The sequence below is a fragment of the Eurosta solidaginis genome, chromosome 2 (genome assembly GCF_040869045.1).
Source record: "Eurosta solidaginis isolate ZX-2024a chromosome 2, ASM4086904v1, whole genome shotgun sequence".
In the NCBI taxonomy this organism is placed as follows: Eukaryota; Metazoa; Arthropoda; class Insecta; order Diptera; family Tephritidae; genus Eurosta; species Eurosta solidaginis.
Genome location: NC_090320.1, coordinates 139,988,863 through 140,010,334, shown reverse-complemented (window position 1 = coordinate 140,010,334; position 21,472 = coordinate 139,988,863). Strand labels below are relative to the sequence as shown.

Here is a 21,472-nt window from a genome sequence, read left to right as displayed (position 1 = left end):
TACTAGAGGTTTGTGCTTCGATGAACAATCTGTGAAATCGTAGTAGATTAGTAGTGATATTTGGTAGTATATTAGTAGTGATAATAAATTTGTAAATGCCAAAGCTTTTTGGGGAAATAAGTCATTTTCTACTAAATATGTCGTGAATTGATAAGTAATGTGGGTTTGGTCATTCTGTCAGAAATTGTTTGAAGAATGCGGTATGTTAGAATTTTATTCAAAAACGCACCATCTCAACTGTGGTTGCCAAAACTCCCTATATGAACATAAGGTCAATGCATTTTCTCATAAGGGGGAGTTAAATAAAAACATTCCGAGACGAATCCAACTCTAACATAGGGCGGTTTGGTGACAAATCCTGAATAGGGAAATTTCTGACAAATAGCCCGAGATAGCATGATTTTGAACAGGCAGCCGGCATGGGGTGATACGCCACTCAGCAGCCGCAATGAACTGACATAAACAAAAACAAAAGAGAGTGGCTTATTGTCTTAGAACTTTTTATTCCTACCTTGACTTTGACAGAAGTCAAGCTTTTGTGCGGTCCTGCTACACAGGGAGTATTCACCCTTTTATTCTGAAATTTCGGAAAGTTCTTTTCCGTTAAGTATGCATGGAAGCGCTCCGGATAAACCGTTTATTTAGAATATTCGGAATACGTTCTTTGATACTACCTCACGAGGTCCGAATATGCATAATATTTCAACTACAAACCGATTCTCCAAATTCTCAAATGGAGACGAATGTTCCGAACATACGGAATTAATAGAACAGAAGATCGACTTTTAATACGCGCCCAAAAATATTTGTTAAATTTATTTAAAAAACAATGTTTCGACGCTGCATGCAGTCGGATAGCATTTATGCATGCATGAATTTCCTTGCACGCAAAATTAATGCGCTATTAAGCTGAATGCTTAGAATTTTAAAAAATTATTTTAAAGTTTTTGGGGTTTTCATTCGAAGTTTTGAATAGTCAGTTGCTTTTCTTAAATATTCGGACTGGCTTAATTCGGATTTCTAAATTATAAACCACTGCTAATATCTGGGGCAGATGAGTTTTCTCATCAGCGTTAGGTTTGCGATGGGCCTCGCGCCAAAGAGTGCAGCTGTTTTCTGTGGCAGATCGGTTCGCCCTTCTGCGGTAGGCTCTTCTGTTGTCCTCGTTAAGGGATAAAGAGTGGATGGGATGGTTTTGGGTGTCCTCGCCCGAGTCGCCCTCCTATCCGAATGATTCCATGTTGGTCTAGGTAGGGATTAAGTGAGAGTATTGCACTTTTCCCTGCAATTGGTTTTCCGGCCTTTAGATCATTATATTCATCAGGAGAGATTAAAGGTGACTCGACCTGAAATGATTTTTTTGTTTTGGGGTGAGTTCTTTGGTAGAACCTCATAACGTATGAGAGCACCCGTAAAGCCCTAGGTAGATATGAAAAGCGTTGGAGAACATCGGTAGTATTTACTGTTGTTGTTGCGCAGGTCTTCGCCCTCTTTTCCTCTACGGAGGTGATGTAGTCACTTTCTTGTGCTGGCCATTGGGAAGTGTCTTCTTGCAGCCAAGAAGGTCCCTGCCACCACAACGAATTGTTGACCAATTCAGACGCAGGTAATCCTCTGCTACCTAAATCTGCTGGGTTAGATTCTGAGTTACATGCAACCTGTCCTTATTTCCGACCATGTCGATGATCTTGGTGATCCGATGTGCGACGAAAGTGGCCCAGGAACACGGTGGTTTCCTTATCCATGCGAGGACGATAGTTGAATCCGTCCAAAGGTGCAGATTCACTGGTCCCAACTTGAGGTTCCTGAAAATTGATTCGGTGATTTCCGCCGTGCTCCGCAAAGCTCCAATCGTGGAAGAGAAAGAGTTTTGCTGTGGCTACTCGGGTTTTGGCCAGAAGCAGGTTTGTCCAGATGTCATTATCCGTTTTTACGCGCATGTAAACGGCTGCTGCATAAGCCTTCTCGGATGCGTCACAAAATCCATGGATCTCGATGTCGGTTCCTGGTGAAAAGTTGACCCATCTAGGTACCCTGATTTTGTCGATTTCATGGTATTGGTCGGTGAAGGTTTTCCATCGTTCCAGCGTACTGGTAGATACTGGTTCGTCCCAAGCGGTGCCTTCCAACCAAATACTCTGCATGAGTATTTTTGCTACAATGACCATTGGTGCCAGCCACCCTAATGGATCGAAAAGTTTGGCGATTGCTGATAGTATCGCTCTCTTTGTAATGTTTTCCGGGTTGTCCAGCGTCCCTGCTTTAAAGTAAAATAAATCGGAGAGGGCATTCCATCGAATTCCTAATGCTTTAACTGAACTGGTATATTCGAAGGCCAGGAAGTTTTCACTGAGCAGGTCTGCTTTGGGGATGTCCCTTAGAATGTCCTCTGAATTGTATGTCCATTTGCGAAGTGGAAAGCCCGCGGAGTGTAGGACTTGACGAATTTCATCTCTGGCTTTAATGGTCGATGTGATCGTATATCCACCCGCTAACACGTCATCTACATACATTTATTCTCGCAGTATGCTAGCCGCTGTAGGGTGTGAATTTGAGACGTCGTCTGCTAGTTGGAGAAGCGTACTTATCGCGAGATATGGAGCGCAATTCACTCCGAAGGTAACCGTCTTTAATTCGTAGAGACTAATAGGGTCATTCGGGGAAGTGCGATATACAATGCGTTGAAATTTGGTGTGATTTTCGTTCACCCAAATTTGACGATACATCTTTTCGATGTCGCTATTGAAGACAAAACGGTATAGTCTCCATCGTAATATAAGGATGGGTAGATCGGCTTGTAGAACTGGGCCTGGGAGGAGAATATCGTTTAGGCTATTACCGTCGGCCGTAGGGCTCGAGGCATTAAATACTACGCGTACCTTTGTAGTAGTACTTTCCGCTTTAATAACGGCGTGGTGGGGCAGGAAGTAATGATCCGAATCGTCGGATGGGATATTCCTTCTCAATTTTCTCATATGTCCGAGTGTTTCATATTATGACAACACTCGAACATATTGTTTATCTAAATCTGGGTTTTATATTATCCGCCCCTCATTCCGGAAGAATTGAGAGCATGCTCGTTTCAGGGACGGTCCTAAATTAATGTTATTAGGGTAATCCTGCCTGAGTGGTAGTGATACGGTGTATCTTCCATCTTCCTCACGTTTCGTTGTTTCTTTAAATAATTTTTCGCAATACCTCTCCTCCTCATTTAATATTTTATTTTTGGGTACATTTTCTACCTCCCAGAAAGCTTTGAGTTGGTTGTCTAACGCAACCTCGTTTTAGAAGGACATGATGCTCTTCGTTGGATTCGGTGCTTCGATACGACCGATTAGTATCCAACCGAACACTGTCTCTTGGGCCAGAAGTGTGTCAAGCACGTTTTTCTTAAGGCCACTTAATATGATTTGGGGATATATGTCTCCGCCAAGTATAAGGTCTACATCTTCGTTGACGTAGAACCTCTTGTCTGCCAAAACCAAGTCTGGGAATGCCTGCATAGTCATTGCGTTGATATGGCAGGATTGAAGATTCCCAGTGAGTTTCGCTAGAACTAGAACGGGTGTAGTCAGGCTGAAGCAGGGATCCACTGGTGAACGTAATTCGATGTTGGATACTTCTTTGACCTGAGCTGACACCGCATTTGTGATGCCTGAAACATGGGCATGCATTTTCCTCGCTGGCAAATTGATTCTGCGTTTCTGTCTTTCAGTTATAAAGGAACATTCAGACCCAGAATCAATTAATGCCCGCGCGGAGAAGTCGGTACCATTATGATGAATGTGTACGCGAGCAGTTCCTAATAGCACACCTGTGCTGGAATTGGCATGGCAGGATTTGACATTCTGGTTCGTAGAGGAAGGTGGTTGTCCCGATTCCTGTCTTTTCCGTGCCTGTACCGAAGTTGATGGGGTATTATCCGCATCTTTGAAAGGATTGTGCAGCGCCGGTTGCTGAAGTGTGTCCGCGTGCAGGAGCGTATGGTGACGAGAGTGGCATTTGGAACAGTTGTACGAACTGGTGCACCTCGTCACTGTGTGTCCTGGGGATAAACAATTCAGGCAGCCATTTGTGGATTTGATGAATTTAATCCTTTCTACCGGGTTTAAATAGCAAAAACGTGAACAGTTTACACATTTTACATATTGATTTTGTTGTTTGCTTGGTTACTTTGGTTTGAAAAGCACCAAGTCTTTTTGTAGGGTTTTCCGTCGACTGGCGCGACGTGTTTGACTTTTGCACTTTAGAAGTGGCATTCCCTGTAAAACCAGACATGGTTTCAAGTGTCTGGAAACGATTTGACAAGAATTTGTCCATATCCTCACACTTGGATATGTCCGTCTTGTGGTCAATGCTCTGCTCCCATAGAGCCAACGTATTCTCAGGTAATTTTGTCGAACATAAATAAGTAATAATCGCATCCCAATTTGAAACTTCAATCTGATGTGTTTTTAAGGATGCTAAACAATTATTTATGTCGCGCTGTAAGGTTTTGATTGCCGCACTCGCTATCTATCTTTTTTAGATTAAACAAAATTTGTAGTTGTGAGTTTACGAGAATCCGCTTATTCTCATATCTCTCACATAGGTTTTTCCAGGCTGTTTCGAAGCCTTCATTTGTCAAAGGACATTTCTTGACAAGTAAGTAGTGAAACATTTTTGCAATTATTTTATTTCAATAATTTTTATTGTTATTTTTTTTTTTGTTATTTCAAATTTTTAATGCATTCTCTTTTATTTTCAGGTGACGGGTGATGGAGATCCAGGAGAGCTGATGGGTTTGATGTGTTGTTTTCCTTTTTTTTCTTTCTAGGTTACCGGCATTGCAAAGGGGTGCTCCAACTGCGGCGGCGGCCGCGCCGTCAGTTGCCACACCTTTGCGATGCCCATTGATGAAATTTATTAATGGATTTTTTTTTTTTTCTTTGCAGGTTGGTGGTGTGGGATATCTACGGTTTACTCTATGGCTACAAATAATAATAAAAAACGTGTAAAAGCTTCTACTTTTGGTGGAAGTTCATTGAGTGGAGGTAACCGAACTGGTGGAAAATCTGGACCGATGTTGTCTGCGACTCAGCCCGACGCAGACGTCGTTAGGAATGTAAACATTCCAATTATAAAATCCAAAGATAACGCGAAACCCTTTTTTTTGTTCTGTGAAGATACATCGGCATCGCTAGGCGAAATGCTACCTTTACTCGCAATACACTTTCATGGCAATCAAAAATCGCTTATAAGGGAGTTGGTCTGCTCGCTAAGCGCGCGTCTACCACAGTTCTCCGAAGATCGAAATGCCGCTAATATTTTAAGTCAATTTCAAATGATACCACAGGTAAAATCGGCACCATTGGCTCCAACACCTGCAACACCCGCAGGAAATATACTCGATATGCAAGGCAAAATTACCCAAACTCCGACTACTACAGTGCAGGGTGGTATAACCGATGCTGAAGTAGTATGGAGCCCATTATAAATGTAGGACACTGTGATGAGCATGTCGCTGTTGACAATCGGACACAAGCTGATCCACAGTCCACTATTGCTGGCGGTACTTTATGTCCTGTTGGTGACAGTGAAATGAACGCCTTACAGACAAATGAAGGGGGTAGCAGTGAATATATACATTCCGTGGGTGTGCGTTTCACCCAACAAAATTCGATTGATGGCTCAGAAGGCTCAGCATCATTGCTCCCCTATGGTTTGCCATGCATGCCGCAACTTTTCAGTTTCCTTGTATTGCTCTGCAATCCCTTAGATACATCAGCAGAATACAGATACCATGATTCATATGGGCTTAAGCTTACTCACTGTTACCCTTAAGGTGGGTGCAGAGAGCACTGGCGAATACAATACGCTGTTGGAGTTGGTCAAAGATGACTTGTGCAGGAGTTTGTTTGCGTTACTCAACTCCGAACGCATAACAATTTTTGCAGCTGATCTACAGCTGTGCTTTTTTACTTTTTGAATCATTGCGCGATCACTTGAAATTCCAATTAGAAGCTTATCCCAAAAAAATATCTGAGATTATTTCAAGCAATAGCCCATAAACGCCTTATGAAATGCGCGAGCTAGCATTGAAAAATTTGCTTCAGCTTTGGGTACCAGGTTTTGTTTCGGAACTGTATTTCAATTACCATTGCGATTTGTATTGTACCGACTTCGTTGAAGGTCTAGTAAGCTTACTCTTCAAATACACTCTGCTACAACGGCTGTCTATAGTACACACATAATCGCTTTGGACACATTGGCTTCGGTTATTGAGAGTATCGAAGCTAATTGTGTTGCCTCAAAAAATGTTGATAATGAAGTTTGTGGCAGTTCGGCCACAGGTGTAATTAGTTCCACGCGTCATTCACGTCATAACTCTGAACTGGAGAGCATTATATGGCAGCAATGATGATAATAAATCGGTTGTGGAAAACATATCCAAATTCATTAATAGCTCATCATGTTTACGCCTAGGCGCTGGCGGTGGTGTAGCCAATGCAGGCCTAGCGCGCGAGTATCTCCAAAATATAAAAGAGAAAAAACGTGTGCTCACACAAGGTACGGAACTGTTTAATCAACGACCCGGTAAGGGTATACAATACTTGCAATATTGGGCTCGCAACTCGATCCCATGCCTTGTTTTTGCGTGAGAATCGGGGGCTTGGTAAAAAAAATGATTGGTGAATATACATCGAAGAAAAAGCGTGTTGATTCAGAGGTTTTAAAGAATTTTGTGGATTCATTTGATTTTGCTGGTTTGAGAGTGGATCGGGCGCTGCGTTCGTACTTGGAGACGTTCCGTTTGCCGGGCGAAGCGCCGTTAATTTTCCTTGTACTTGAGCACGTTGCTGATCATTGGCATAAACAAAGCACTGAGCCCTTTGCCAACACAGATGCAGCTTTCAGTTTGGCTTATGCCACCATCGCGTTAAATATGGATCAATATGACTCGAATGCAAAACGCATGCATGAGCCAATGACATCAGAGGACTTCGCCATAATTTACGTGGCCTAAATGGTGGCAATGATTTTGATCAGGAGATGCTGTCACTTATTTTTCAAGCCATTAAAAACGAGGCTCATGAGTATGGGGAATGTTTGCGTGAAGGATGGAAACATATTTTGGAACTGTTCCTGCAGCTCTTTCGTTTAAAATTATTGCCAAAGGCGTTGACTGAGGTGGAAGACTTTTGTGAGGAACGTGGAAAAAGTGGCTATGTGAGCGAAAATCAAGGTGATTAAGTATGATTGTTTAAAAGATATGCATATATATCTCAGTTACTGAAAAGGATGTCAATTCTATTTTATGGTTTTTTTTTTTCTCTCAGAAATTATCAATTCACGCTGGAGGAAGTTGAGTCATTTAGCTATCGTGTACAAATGCATGGCGTGTGATAGCCCGTATCGCAGTACATGAAGCGCGTATGCATGAAATTCGTATAGAAAAGTGCAACCAAAGATCTAAAGCGTGTTGCAGCAACAGCCTCAACCTGTCTCAGTGAGTGGGTGAGTTTTATTCAATTACTAGAGGTTTGTGCTTCGATGAACAATCTGTGAAATCGTAGTAGATTAGTAGTGATATTTGGTAGTATATTAGTAGTGATAATAAATTTGTAAATGCCAAAGCTTTTTGGGGAAATAAGTCATTTTCTACTAAATATGTCGTGAATTGATAAGTCATGTGGGTTTGGTCATTCTGTCAGAAATTGTTTGAAGAATGCGGTATGTTAGAATTTTATTCAAAAACGCACCATCTCAACTGTGGTTGCCAAAACTCCCTATATGAACATAAGGTCAATGCATTTTCTCATAAGGGGGAGTTAAATAAAAACATTCCGAGACGAATCCAACTCTAACATAGGGCGGTTTGGTGACAAATCCTGAATAGGGAAATTTCTGACAAATAGCCCGAGATAGCATGATTTTGAACAGGCAGCCGGCATGGGGTGATACGCCACTCAGCAGCCGCAATGAACTGACATAAACAAAAACAAAAGAGAGTGGCTTATTGTCTTAGAACTTTGTATTCCTACCTTGACTTTGACAGAAGTCAAGCTTTTGTGCGGTCCTGCTACACAGGGAGTATTCACCCTTTTATTCTGAAATTTCGGAAAGTTCTTTTCCGTTAAGTATGCATGGAAGCGCTCCGGATAAACCGTTTATTTAGAATATTCGGAATACGTTCTTTGATACTACCTCACGAGGTCCGAATATGCATAATATTCCAACTACAAACCGATTCTCCAAATTCTCAAATGGAGACGAATGTTTCGAACATACGGAATTAATAGAACAGAAGATCGACTTTTAATACGCGCCCAAAAATATTTGTTAAATTTATTTAAAAAACAATGTTTCGACGCTGCATGCAGTCGGATAGCATTTATGCATGCATGAATTTCCTTGCACGCAAAATTAATGCGCTATTAAGCTGAATGCTTAGAATTTTAAAAAATTATTTTAAAGTTTTTGGGGTTTTCATTCGAAGTTTTGAATAGTCAGTTGCTTTTCTTAAATATTCGGACTGGCTTAATTCGGATTTCTAAATTATAAACCACTGCTAATATCTGGGGCAGATGAGTTTTCTCATCAGCGTTAGGTTTGCGATGGGCCTCGTTGCGCGCCAAAGAGTGCAGCTGTTTTCTGTGGCAGATCGGTTCGCCCTTCTGCGGTAGGCTCTTCTGTTGTCCTCGTTAAGGGATAAAGAGTGGATGGGATGGTTTTGGGTGTCCTCGCCCGAGTCGCCCTCCTACCCGAATGATTCCATGTTGGTCTAGGTAGGGATTAAGTGAGAGTATTGCACTTTTCCCTGCAATTGGTTTTCCGGCCTTTAGATCATTATATTCATCAGGAGAGATTAAAGGTGACTCGACCTGAAATGATTTTTTTGTTTTGGGGTGAGTTCTTTGGTAGAACCTCATAACGTATGAGAGCACCCGTAAAGCCCTAGGTAGGTATGAAAAGCGTTGGAGAACATCGGTAGTATTTACTGTTGTTGTTGCGCAGGTCTTCGCCCTCTTTTCCTCTACGGAGGTGATGTAGTCACTTTCTTGTGCTGGCCATTGGGAAGTGTCTTCTTGCAGCCAAGAAGGTCCCTGCCATCACAACGAATTGTTGACCAATTCAGACGCAGGTAATCCTCTGCTACCTAAATCTGCTGGGTTAGATTCTGAGTTACATGCAACCTGTCCTTATTTCCGACCATGTCGATGATCTTGGTGATCCGATGTGCGACGAAAGTGGCCCAGGAAGACGGTGGTTTCCTTATCCATGCGAGGACGATAGTTGAATCCGTCCAAAGGTGCAGATTCACTGGTCCCAACTTGAGGTTCCTGAAAATTGATTCGGTGATTTCCGCCGTGCTCCGCAAAGCTCCAATCGTGGAAGAGAAAGAGTTTTGCTGGGGCTACTCGGGTTTTGGCCAGAAGCAGGTTTGTCCAGATGTCATTATCCGTTTTTACGCGCATGTAAACGGCTGCTGCATAAGCCTTCTCGGATGCGTCACAAAATCCATGGATCTCGATGTCGGTTCCTGGTGAAAAGTTGACCCATCTAGGTACCCTGATTTTGTCGATTTCATGGTATTGGTCGGTGAAGGTTTTCCGTCGTTCCAGCGTACTGGTAGATACTGGTTCGTCCCAAGCGGTGCCTTCCAACCAAATACTCTGCATGAGTATTTTTGCTACAATGACCATTGGTGCCAGCCACCCTAATGGATCGAAAAGTTTGGCGATTGCTGATAGTATCGCTCTCTTTGTAATGTTTTCCGGGTTGTCCAGCGTCCCTGCTTTAAAGTAAAATAAATCGGAGAGGGCATTCCATCGAATTCCTAATGCTTTAACTGAACTGGTATATTCGAAGGCCAGGAAGTTTTCACTGAGCAGGTCTGCTTTGGGGATGTCCCTTAGAATGTCCTCTGAATTGTATGTCCATTTGCGAAGTGGAAAGCCCGCGGAGTGTAGGACTTGACGAATTTCATCTCTGGCTTTAATGGTCGATGTGATCGTATATCCACCCGCTAACACGTCATCTACATACATGTATTCTCGCAGTATGCTAGCCGCTGTAGGGTGTGAATTTGAGACGTCGTCTGCTAGTTGGAGAAGCGTACTTATCGCGAGATATGGAGCGCAATTCACTCCGAAGGTAACCGTCTTTAATTCGTAGAGACTAATAGGGTCATTCGGGGAAGTGCGATATACAATGCGTTGAAATTTGGTGTGATTTTCGTTCACCCAAATTTGACGATACATCTTTTCGATGTCGCTATTGAAGACAAAACGGTATAGTCTCCATCGTAATATAAGGATGGGTAGATCGGCTTGTAGAACTGGGCCTGGGAGGAGAATATCGTTTAGGCTATTACCGTCGGCCGTAGGGCTCGAGGCATTAAATACTACGCGTACCTTTGTAGTAGTACTTTCCGCTTTAATAACGGCGTGGTGGGGCAGGAAGTAATGATCCGAATCGTCGGATGGGATATTCCTTCTCAATTTTCTCATATGTCCGAGTGTTTCATATTATGACAACACTCGAACATATTGTTTATCTAAATCTGGGTTTTATAGTATCCGCCCCTCATTCCGGAAGAATTGAGAGCATGCTCGTTTCAGGGACGGTCCTAAATTAATGTTATTAGGGTAATCCTGCCTGAGTGGTAGTGATACGGTGTATCTTCCATCTTCCTCACGTTTCGTTGTTTCTTTAAATAATTTTTCGCAATACCTCTCCTCCTCATTTAATATTTTATTTTTGGGTACATTTTCTACCTCCCAGAAAGCTTTGAGTTGGTTGTCTAACGCAACCTCGTTTTAGAAGGACATGATGCTCTTCGTTGGATTCGGTGCTTCGATACGACCGATTAGTATCCAACCGAACACTGTCTCTTGGGCCAGAAGTGTGTCAAGCACGTTTTTCTTAAGGCCACTTAATATGATTTGGGGATATATGTCTCCGCCAAGTATAAGGTCTACATCTTCGTTGACGTAGAACCTCTTGTCTGCCAAAACCAAGTCTGGGAATGCCTGCATAGTCATTGCGTTGATATGGCAGGATTGAAGATTCCCAGTGAGTTTCGCTAGAACTAGAACGGGTGTAGTCAGGCTGAAGCAGGGATCCACTGGTGAACGTAATTCGATGTTGGATGCTTCTTTGACCTGAGCTGACACCGCATTTGTGATGCCTGAAACATGGGCATGCATTTTCCTCGCTGGCAAATTGATTCTGCGTTTCTGTCTTTCAGTTATAAAGGAACATTCAGACCCAGAATCAATTAATGCCCGCGCGGAGAAGTCGGTACCATTATGATGAATGTGTACGCGAGCAGTTCCTAATAGCACACCTGTGCTGGAATTGGCATGGCAGGATTTGACATTCTGGTTCGTAGAGGAAGGTGGTTGTCCCGATTCCTGTCTTTTCCGTGCCTGTACCGAAGTTGATGGGGTATTATCCGCATCTTTGAAAGGATTGTGCAGCGCCGGTTGCTGAAGTGTGTCCGCGTGCAGGAGCGTATGGTGACGAGAGTGGCATTTGGAACAGTTGTACGAACTGGTGCACCTCGTCACTGTGTGTCCTGGGGATAAACAATTCAGGCAGCCATTTGTGGATTTGATGAATTTAATCCTTTCTACCGGGTTTAAATAGCAAAAACGTGAACAGTTTACACATTTTACATATTGATTTTGTTGTTTGCTTGGTTACTTTGGTTTGAAAAGCACCAAGTCTTTTTGTAGGGTTTTCCGTCGACTGGCGCGACGTGTTTGACTTTTGCACTTTAGAAGTGGCATTCCCTGTAAAACCAGACATGGTTTCAAGTGTCTGGAAACGATTTGACAAGAATTTGTCCATATCCTCACACTTGGATATGTCCGTCTTGTGGTCAATGCTCTGCTCCCATAGAGCCAACGTATTCTCAGGTAATTTTGTCGAACATAAATAAGTAATAATCGCATCCCAATTTGAAACTTCAATCTGATGTGTTTTTAAGGATGCTAAACAATTATTTATGTCGCGCTGTAAGGTTTTGATTGCCGCACTCGCTATCTATCTTTTTTAGATTAAACAAAATTTGTAGTTGTGAGTTTACGAGAATCCGCTTATTCTCATATCTCTCACATAGGTTTTTCCAGGCTGTTTCGAAGCCTTCATTTGTCAAAGGACATTTCTTGACAATGTCCTTTGCCTCACCTTGGGTTTTTTGGTTAAGGTAGAACAACTTTTCTACCGGGCTTAGGCGACTGTTGTTTTTGTAAATGGCCGTGAACAGGTCACGAAACGTTGGCCAAGATAGGTAGTCGCCCTTGAATACCTTAGTATCGCAAGCTGGCAGGCGGATACTGTGTTCACGCACACGCTCTCCTTCAGGGCGAACCTGACTACCCTTTCCTGCTTCAATTTAGTGAACCTTGTTGCAAACATCTTCAATCAACCCAAACTAATAAATTTAATAATTAAATTAATTTTCAACACCTAATTTTTTGTTTTTGAACCGTTTATTTTTATTTTTTATTTAATTTTTATTTTCAATATTTAACAATACATATTTTTTATTTAATTTATAATTTTTATTTTTAATATTTTACAATATATATTTTTTATTTAAGAAATTATTATTATTATTATTATTAGCTTCTTTATTTAGCCGTAGCTATTTAAAACTTTCAGGTACAGTTTAGTAATACAAAATCGGTAATCTTAGCAATAGGTAATTGTTCTCTAATATGATATATTATCAGTCTTTTAAATACATTAATATTTATTTCGTTTTTTATATTGCTTAGCAATTCATTAAAAAGTTTTGGGCTTTTATACATTGAAACATTTTGTGCCTTATTGGATTTATAAAATTTAATTCTAAAATCATTCTTGTTCCTTAAGCCGTAGCAAATGCATAGCCGCATAATTTTTTGGCGTTTTGTGTAATTTGCTAGGTGTAGATAATAAGTTTTTTTCCGTGGGATAATTTTTTAAAATGATTTACTAGGTATAGATAATCATATTTTTTCCATGGGGTAATTCCTTTATTTTTTTTTTTGGTTTTTTTAAGGATATGATGGTGCACCCATGCACACCTATTCGGGGAGCGCCAAGACGTATCGGGTCTGCTGTGTGCGGGGCTGCACAGCTGAGGATGGTGTGCCACTTCACGCATTCCCCACACAGGAAGACCGCAGAAACACTTGGGCGTTGGCATGCAACATGTCAATTAATGAAATAAAAGATAAAAATATTTTTGTTTGCGATAAGCATTTTATGGATAACCACAAAACTGGTAAAGCAATCAAGTCAGATGGTTATCCAACAATGTTCCTCACCATTACCACTACCACCACCCCCACGACTACCACTGTCACTACAGCTTCTAACTTGGTATGTGAAGAAGTTGAAGTGGCAGCTGCTTCGATAGTTCAGAAAGCTGGACCATCAAAGACAACTAAGAAGAAGAACAGTTCGCAGTCTATGGCGACCTAGTGGAGAATCGCAAACGCCTCGACGTCCATCATGTCGAGGAGGGACTAACCCGCTTAGAGGACGACATTATCAATGAGCGGGAGTCCTTTGCCTGGAGGGAACGAGCTTATCAACGGACAGACCTAAAGCGTCTAAGGGATATTGATGAGCTCAACTCCACCATCAATAAGCTCAACAGGAGAATTTTAGAGCTAAATCGGGATATGCTTGAACTCAAGCAGGTCAAAAAAAATGTGGTGGATAATGCCATTATTCCACATCCAGGAGCGACGGATGATGCTATCCTCTTTGCCAAGATGATAGTTGGCAAGAAGGGTAAATGGTATGATAGTGATGAAAAAAAATTAGCGCAAATATAAGCTACATGTCGTCGAAAGCATATAAATTTATGAAAGACGACCTGGGCTTCCGCTTGCCAAGCCAGAGTGCCTTATTGAGAGACCGACCAATAAGGTATGTTTGTCCAGGCATTGATGAGAAAGTAATCGTCTGGCACCCAACTCATATGCCAAATCATGTGGGATGAGGTGACAATAAAGAAAGACTTGACATATAACAACACCGTTGATGTCATTGACGGCTATGTTGACATGGGAGGAGCCTGTCGACAAAACGAGGTGGGTGATAAATGTCTATTCTTTATGATAAAAGGAATTTGTAGTAATTGGAAGTACATAATGTCCTATTACGTATCACGAAGTGGCGCATCGTCTGATGATCTGCTTACGTCGCTATGGAGGAATATCGACGTACCTCGTGAAATAGGACTAGACGTTAAGGCAGCTATTTGCGACCAAGGCGCCCAAAACGTCGGTGCTTTCAATAAGCTTGGCATTAGCGCATCGAAGACTACAATCAACTACAAAGGCAAGGACGTCCATTTTATGTTTGACTACTGTCACTTGATGAAGAATGTTAGGAATCAATTTTTAGGGAATTTCCACTTTAAAACACAAGACGGCATTGTGAGAAATGCAGTAGTCAAAGAGCTGAACAATGTTGACAGAGAAAACGACAATTATAAAATATGTTCTAATCTCACCGAGTCCCACATACACCCGAGCAACTTCGAGAAAATGAGTGTCTCGCGGGCTACCCAGCTTTTAAGCAATTCAGTCTACGCTGGACTGAAAATGATGGAAGACTTAAAGCTATTTGGAAACGACGCCATGATTTTGCAGTCAGTGAAGCCAACACAAATGTTTGTTAAGACAATGAACAATGTGTTTGATGAGCTGGACTGCAAAAATTTGTATGATAAAAATCCGTTGAAGAGGCCGTTGCGAAGAGATGATACGGAGAAAAGGCAACGACTCTTGGATTACATCAAATATTTTGAATCGATTGAGATGAAGCATCAAAACAAAGTTCTATGCATAAGAGGATTTATCCTAACAATAACATCAATGCTGAATTTGTCAGAGGACTTATTCAAGCAATATCCTAATTTGGAGTTTGTGATGCTTGGTAAGCTGAATCAAGATGCTTTGGAGAATCTCTTTTACAAAGTGCGGGCAGGCCAAGGCATCAATGTGCATCCCTCCGCATTTGATATTCAGTACATCGTGGCCCGATTGATGTCTATGAAGATTTAACGACATCATTTCGAGGCAAAAGGCAGCAACTGTGAGGATGACGACGACATCTTCCTTGACTGGAATGAGACCTCAGATGACGAACCAAACAGTTGCACTGCACTTGTACCATATCACGAACCCACTGATAGCGAACACGAAGAAGACCGTTCGTTAATAGAACAAAGTTTTGACGATATACCAACAGAATATGTAGCCCACCTACACGACCACACATATTCCAATGCTGAGCCCCAGGGAGCAGGAGCGCCACTTGTGGGGGAGGACCTAAACCGGGACATTATGCGGAAATTTAGGGAGTATTGTGCATCCCTTATGGTCCCGGTAAATTACGATGAATCCACACCCGAGGATATATCAACACCTGGTACTGAAGCTGGTATAATGCGAAAGTTTAACGAATATTGCATTACTTGGGAGATCGAAATAGCGGCACATCATTCAAGTCAAGGGGAAGAGGAACAACAGCGAATCCCCGAAAAAAACTGCTGAGAGACAGATACAAAGATACTTCTCATGGTACTCGCTTTATCAAAAAGGTCAAAAGAAGATAAAATGTGATAAATGCGAGAAGGTAATGTGTAAGCCTCATGTGGAAGAGGGAAATAGTTCGGAAGCCCTCATACGAGCTAAGAATTACAAGCCTTACGAAGACTTGAGGCTTGTAAATCCGTCTGACGATTTCTTCCAGATTAGCTCAGACCACATGAGGTGGTACCTTGAAATGTTCCGCCTCTGCGCGTACGGACTGTCGCCAAAAGCAACGATCATCGAATATATAAAAGAAAGAACTGATGAATCGTACCCGGACTGGTTGACCGGGGAATGCGCAGAACAACGATGCCAAATGTTGGATTTCATGGTTACCGTCCTGCTGTATAAAAATTCGAAATGGATAGCAAGGGCTGAAGAGCAGGAGGAAATACTACGGAGATGCAACGAAAAGCTAAGAAAGCTGAATGCCGAAAAGAAAGCGCAAAACCCGAAACCGGGAACGTCTGCAGAGAGTAGTGGAAAGACTTTTAAGCTACCTCTCAAACGTAAAACCAAAGCGAATGCCACGAAAAGGCCGAAGTTGCCAAAAAGATGAAAACGCCGGGATTACCAAATTGGCATGTTTGGCTTACAACCCAAATGTTTCTGCGGTATATGTAAGGGGGGTGCGAGGATGCTGGGTAAATATTTAAAATAAAACAAATGTCCATAATTTAATTATTTGTATATACGTTTAAATATTTTTTTCTTTCCTCTTTTCTTTTCAGCCTTACTCTTTAATATTTGTATATAAAGTATTTTCTTTTCAGGCGTATACGTATATAAACTCTTTTTCGTTGCAGCCATATGTAAGGAGAATGTCCGTGGCAATTTGTTAAAAGAACTTAACTCGAGATAAGTTAAGCCAAAATATCGGCTTTATCTTGGCTTCAGCTATTTTTTTTTAACAGAATGTCATGGATGTTGCTCTTTGTAGTAGTAGTCGTAGTTTTCTACTCCCTTTTTAACTGTAGAGTGCATCTGAGCCTAGTATTTGGAAACATTTGGGTTCCATTTTCTAAATTTTATTATAAAGAAAATTGCCCTAAAAATTTATTTCAAATGTCAAACTCAGTTAATGTTTCCATAATACAGGTGAAACACATATATTTAACCTTAATGGGTTAAGTTGTGAGAGAAATTGTTACTTGCTATATGTTTACATATGTGCAGACAATTTCGTAATTCTCATGTAAATATTCAAATCAAAATTATACATAATTATAAACAAAATAATAATAATCTAATTTTTTTCTTTTCAGCTTTTTCTCTTTTATTTCAGGTATTTTTCATTAAACAAAATAATAATAAATTTATTTTTCTCTTTTCAGATTTTTCTCTTTTATTTCAGGTATTTTTTTTTTTTATTTTAAGTTAGTATTAATTTTTATGTAAATATTTATTATTATTTTATTATTATAAAACCATATGTAAAATTTTAAAATTTGTGAATAAAGGAATTTATAAAGCCCTAAATATGTGTATACGTATTTATTTGGAAAGGTTAATCAACACCCCCCTTTCACGCCCACCCGCTTCATTTAAACCAAAATACAAATGTTTGTCAACAACACCCCTATTTCTCACCCACTTCATTGAACCCAAAATATTCTAACCTTTGCTCTAAGCATAAGCTAACAAATGTTTGTCCACTTCCAACAAAAATTATTCGTACGCACAAGCCTATGTACAAATCTATGTTCATATGTAAGCTAAGAAATATTTTTATATTCGCATGTTGAAAAATAAAACAAAATTCACTTCAACCAACCAACCATACGCACAAGCCCACATACATATGTACATATGTATACTCATGTCTTGTATGCAAATCGCAAAATACTGAAAACTAGCTTCCTCTTGATTTTTCATTCATAAATGCTTCTTCTTAAGTTGTCCAAATTGATGATAGAATTTTGCAATTCGGCAACATGGCATTTGATAAAATCGTCAAAAGACAAATTTTTGCGATTTTATAAATTCCAACTTCGATGCATATTGGGGGTATTTATTCTGACGAGCATAACTAATTTCATAACCCCGCACTTTTCCTTTGAAATAATACCGAACTATTTTTAAGCCTGTATGAAAGTACTAATATGGTAGTAAAAAATGCAAATAAACATGCACAGTAAATGTCCACTAACATATTAGCAATATAATCTAAAAATTTCCATCCATTGTTCATATAAATTATTGCAAATAATTTTTCCATATCCTGAATTGCCGAGTTGTCACAGCTTATGGACATTTTTATTTGCTATTTGAAACCCCCTATCATATTCTGCCGAAAAATTATTCGCGCAGTCACGCAGCCAAATTTGCAGCAACTGTGTTGCAGTTGTTACATAAGAGTGGTGTTTTACCCGTTTCTGGCCCGAATTCGCACTGTGACGTCATACTGTATATGCTGACTTGTTTATCACATGTCAGTACAAAGTAAGAATTTTACATTATTTTCATAGATAAAAATTAATGTATGGGAGCGGCGAAATGAATGAAAGAAATTTTGCGAAGAAATATAACATTAGTTCGCAAAAGAGCAATAAATTCGTTTATTTTAATTTTATAATAAATTCCCCTTTTAGCTGTGAGTTGTTAAAGGTAAAAACGGCAACACTTTTAACCACCGACGACACATTATTTGGCTCGTGCCTATTGTATTTCGTCGGCTAATTGCTACGAGCATTGATATTTACATATACATGGCCGTATACGCGGATTGCCATAATTGATTTGGTCGCTTCATAACGCGGAAAGCGGCAAGTTGTTTTATTAATAACTTAAGACACTGCCACAGCATCAAAGCGACCAAGCTTTTTATACATGTCTGCCTTTAATTGGAGTATTATTGAATATGTATATATTGTCACGAATATTAGCATCACTAAGTTATCCCATCAGTAAGGCGCTGCTAAGGCCATGCCAAGCAGTATTTACGTTAATAATCAAATCAAGTATACACATATATAAGGCAGCCCAGAGAGATGTCACACACAGATGCATTTACTTATCCGCCTATGTGCGCGCGAAAGACTGTAAACTACAAACATTCACATCAATAATTCAATCTTTATGTATCTACATAAACGAAACAATAACTGCGTCTACATATATGTACCATGTACGTATACGAGCAGCGGAGAGTCAATACAAAAAGATGTCTAAAATTGTGCAACTTTATTTATAGCTGAGAAGTTTGAGAGCCCATGGACAATGCTAGTAGATTCTAGAAAAATGCGAACGAGGAAACCAAAGAGTATAAAAGGCGACATATATAGAGGCGCTGTAATTAAGTAATTCAGTTTGAGTTGAGCAATCAATCAGTTATTGATTAAGCACGTGATCTGGCGGCCAATAGTAGAGTTTAATTTGAGTTATCAATCAGTTTGGTTATTAAGCCAGCGAGTAGCAAAGTATAAGTGTTATTGTGAAGTACTTTAATAAAGGCCATTTTTCCATTATTCAATATTGGAGTTATTTATTCAACAGTTTAGTGATCCGAACTTAGCAGAGGATTGCAAATAAGAGGATTTGCAAGTAAATTCGTTACAATTGGTGTCAGAAGTGGGATTGTTGAATAAATTCCAGAGGACAACAAGGACATGGCAAAGTTCAGTGAATTGAAGATCCAGCAACTGAAGAAGGAGTTGGAGAGCCGTGGATTGAATACAAGCGGCGTTAAACTCGAACTTCAGGCACGGCTACGAGAGGCAATGGAAGCAGAAGGAATTGATGTGGACGAGTATGTCTTTTATCCTGATGAGGACGAGACAACAGCAAAAATTGAAGAGAAAAATGAAACACCGCAGACAATGGCGAACACAGACCTGAACATGATGTTGGCTGCACAAATGTCCAACATGTCGTCACAATTGGCATCCCAACTGGAATCGCAAAAGACAGAAATAACATCTCAAATGTCATCTCAGCTGGAATCGCAGTCGACGCAGATAACATCAAAGATGGAAGAACAAGAGGAGCGCTTATCATTGCAGGTGGCACAAAGGTCTTCACAGTTAGAAGCACAGGAAGCAAGGGTAACATCAAAGCTGGAAGCGCAGGATGCAAAAATCGCTCAATTTCAGGCAGAAGTCGATGATTTGAAGGGTCGTATGGAGCAGTTACAATAAAATCGTCCAGCAGTTTCAGCGAGTAATCCAAAGATAAAAACTTCATCTTTTGACGGTTATGTTCCTTTCCAGGTCTTTAAGCTACAGTTTGAGAAGACCGCAGCAGTGAACAACTGGAATATGGAAGATAAAGTTGCCGCATTATTCATGGCGTTGAAAGGGCCTGCAGCTGAGATTTTACAAACTATTCCAGAGGGCGAACGGAACTGTTATGAAGCATTTTTGGGCGTTCTAGAGAGACGATACGGAACTGAGCATAGGAGACAGATATACCAAATGGAGTTGCTGAACCGCTTCCACAGACGTGGTGAAACATTGCGAGAGTTTGCGCCGGATATTGAAAGGCTAGCACATTTAGCGAATGCGGACGCACCCGTGGAATACACTGAAGGGGTAAAAATTCAGAGCTTTATAAATGGCATACGAGATGTGGAAACGAAGCGGGCTACATATGCGAATCCAAAACTAACATTTGCTGAAACGGTATCGCATGCTCTGATTCAGGAAACAGCGTCGCTTCTGTGTAAGCCAGTTTTCAAAGCACGCCGTGTGGAAGTAGAAAGGCCAGAGTGGGTAGAAACAATTTTGGAAGCACTGAAGGGATCTCAACAGAAGAATGCCGGAGTTATTAAATGTTTCAAGTGCGGCAACCCAGGTCACATTGCACGTCATTGCGATCTTGGTCCTAATAGTTCCAACAATGTGGGTGGCCATAAACGCAAAGCTGGAGGAGATGAGCAAGAGCGAGTAAGAGATAGGGAGCTAGATCCAGCTATTGAATGCCCTGTGATATCTGTGTCGCAAATTGGTAGAAAATCGAGCAGTCTTACCGTCATAGGGAATGTGGATGGCAAAGAACGAGTACTGACTGTAGATACGGGCGCATCTCATTCCTTGATCCGATCTGACTTGGTCAACAGGAGAATAAAAACGTTACCTGGAGCAAAGTTGCGTACGGTCACTGGCGAGTATAACCAAGTTCAGGGAGAAGTGATATGTGAAGTATTGATTGGGAAGGTCATGGTTCTACGCAAATTTGTTGTGGCGGAGATTGTTGATGAAGTTATATTGGGAGTGGATTTCTTGGTTGACCATGACATCAAGATCGATATGCAGAGAAGTGTGATGCGTTATGAGAACCAAGATGTGCCACTTAACTTTAGTTTGGAAAAAGGGTTCAGCAGTAATCGGGTACTGGTGGAGAATACTCGACGAAGGCCACGAAATTCAAAGGTAAAGGTTGATAGATCGAATGGGCCAAATAAATCAAAACCAAAAGTGCCTGCGAGAGAAACACTGGCATTGACAAAACCTAAAAGACGCAGGAAAACGAAGCAACGAATTTCCGAGAAAGAATGCGAGGGTAGTTTCAAGCCGGAGCGCACTACTCTTGTAAAATGTGGGAACGACAAACAACAGAGTGTGAAGGAACGGCCCAGGGTAATGAGTACTAAGATGACCCCCAGCGGGTTAGGGGATCAGAATATACCCGCGGTAGGTATGCCTGTCGTAAGAGGCGACTAAAATACCAGATTGAAGGGGCTGTGTAGCGCAACCCTTCATGCTGCCAGCGCAATATATAGCTTCTCCAAACCCAATTGTCAACCTCACCTATCCGCGGCGAATCCTGTTTCACTAACAGACGAGGCTCTGGCGACCCCAAGCTCCTCATGGAACTTGGAGGTGGGGAGGGAGGGAATGGCATGAAGGTTTAATGTGGCCACACAAATTGTTCGCGAGATGGTCGGG

The 21,472-nt window shown here is 41.0% G+C and overlaps 1 protein-coding gene and 1 pseudogene across 1 annotated transcript in view; one reads left to right on the top strand and one right to left on the bottom strand.

The window, feature by feature from the left end:
* Apoltp (Apolipoprotein lipid transfer particle) overlaps positions 1 to 21,472 on the bottom strand; it is a 2,338,027-nt gene that overhangs the window by 1,197,843 nt on the left and 1,118,712 nt on the right. The window lies entirely within an intron of this gene.
* LOC137239820 (Golgi-specific brefeldin A-resistance guanine nucleotide exchange factor 1-like) lies at positions 158 to 7,169 on the top strand (annotated as a pseudogene).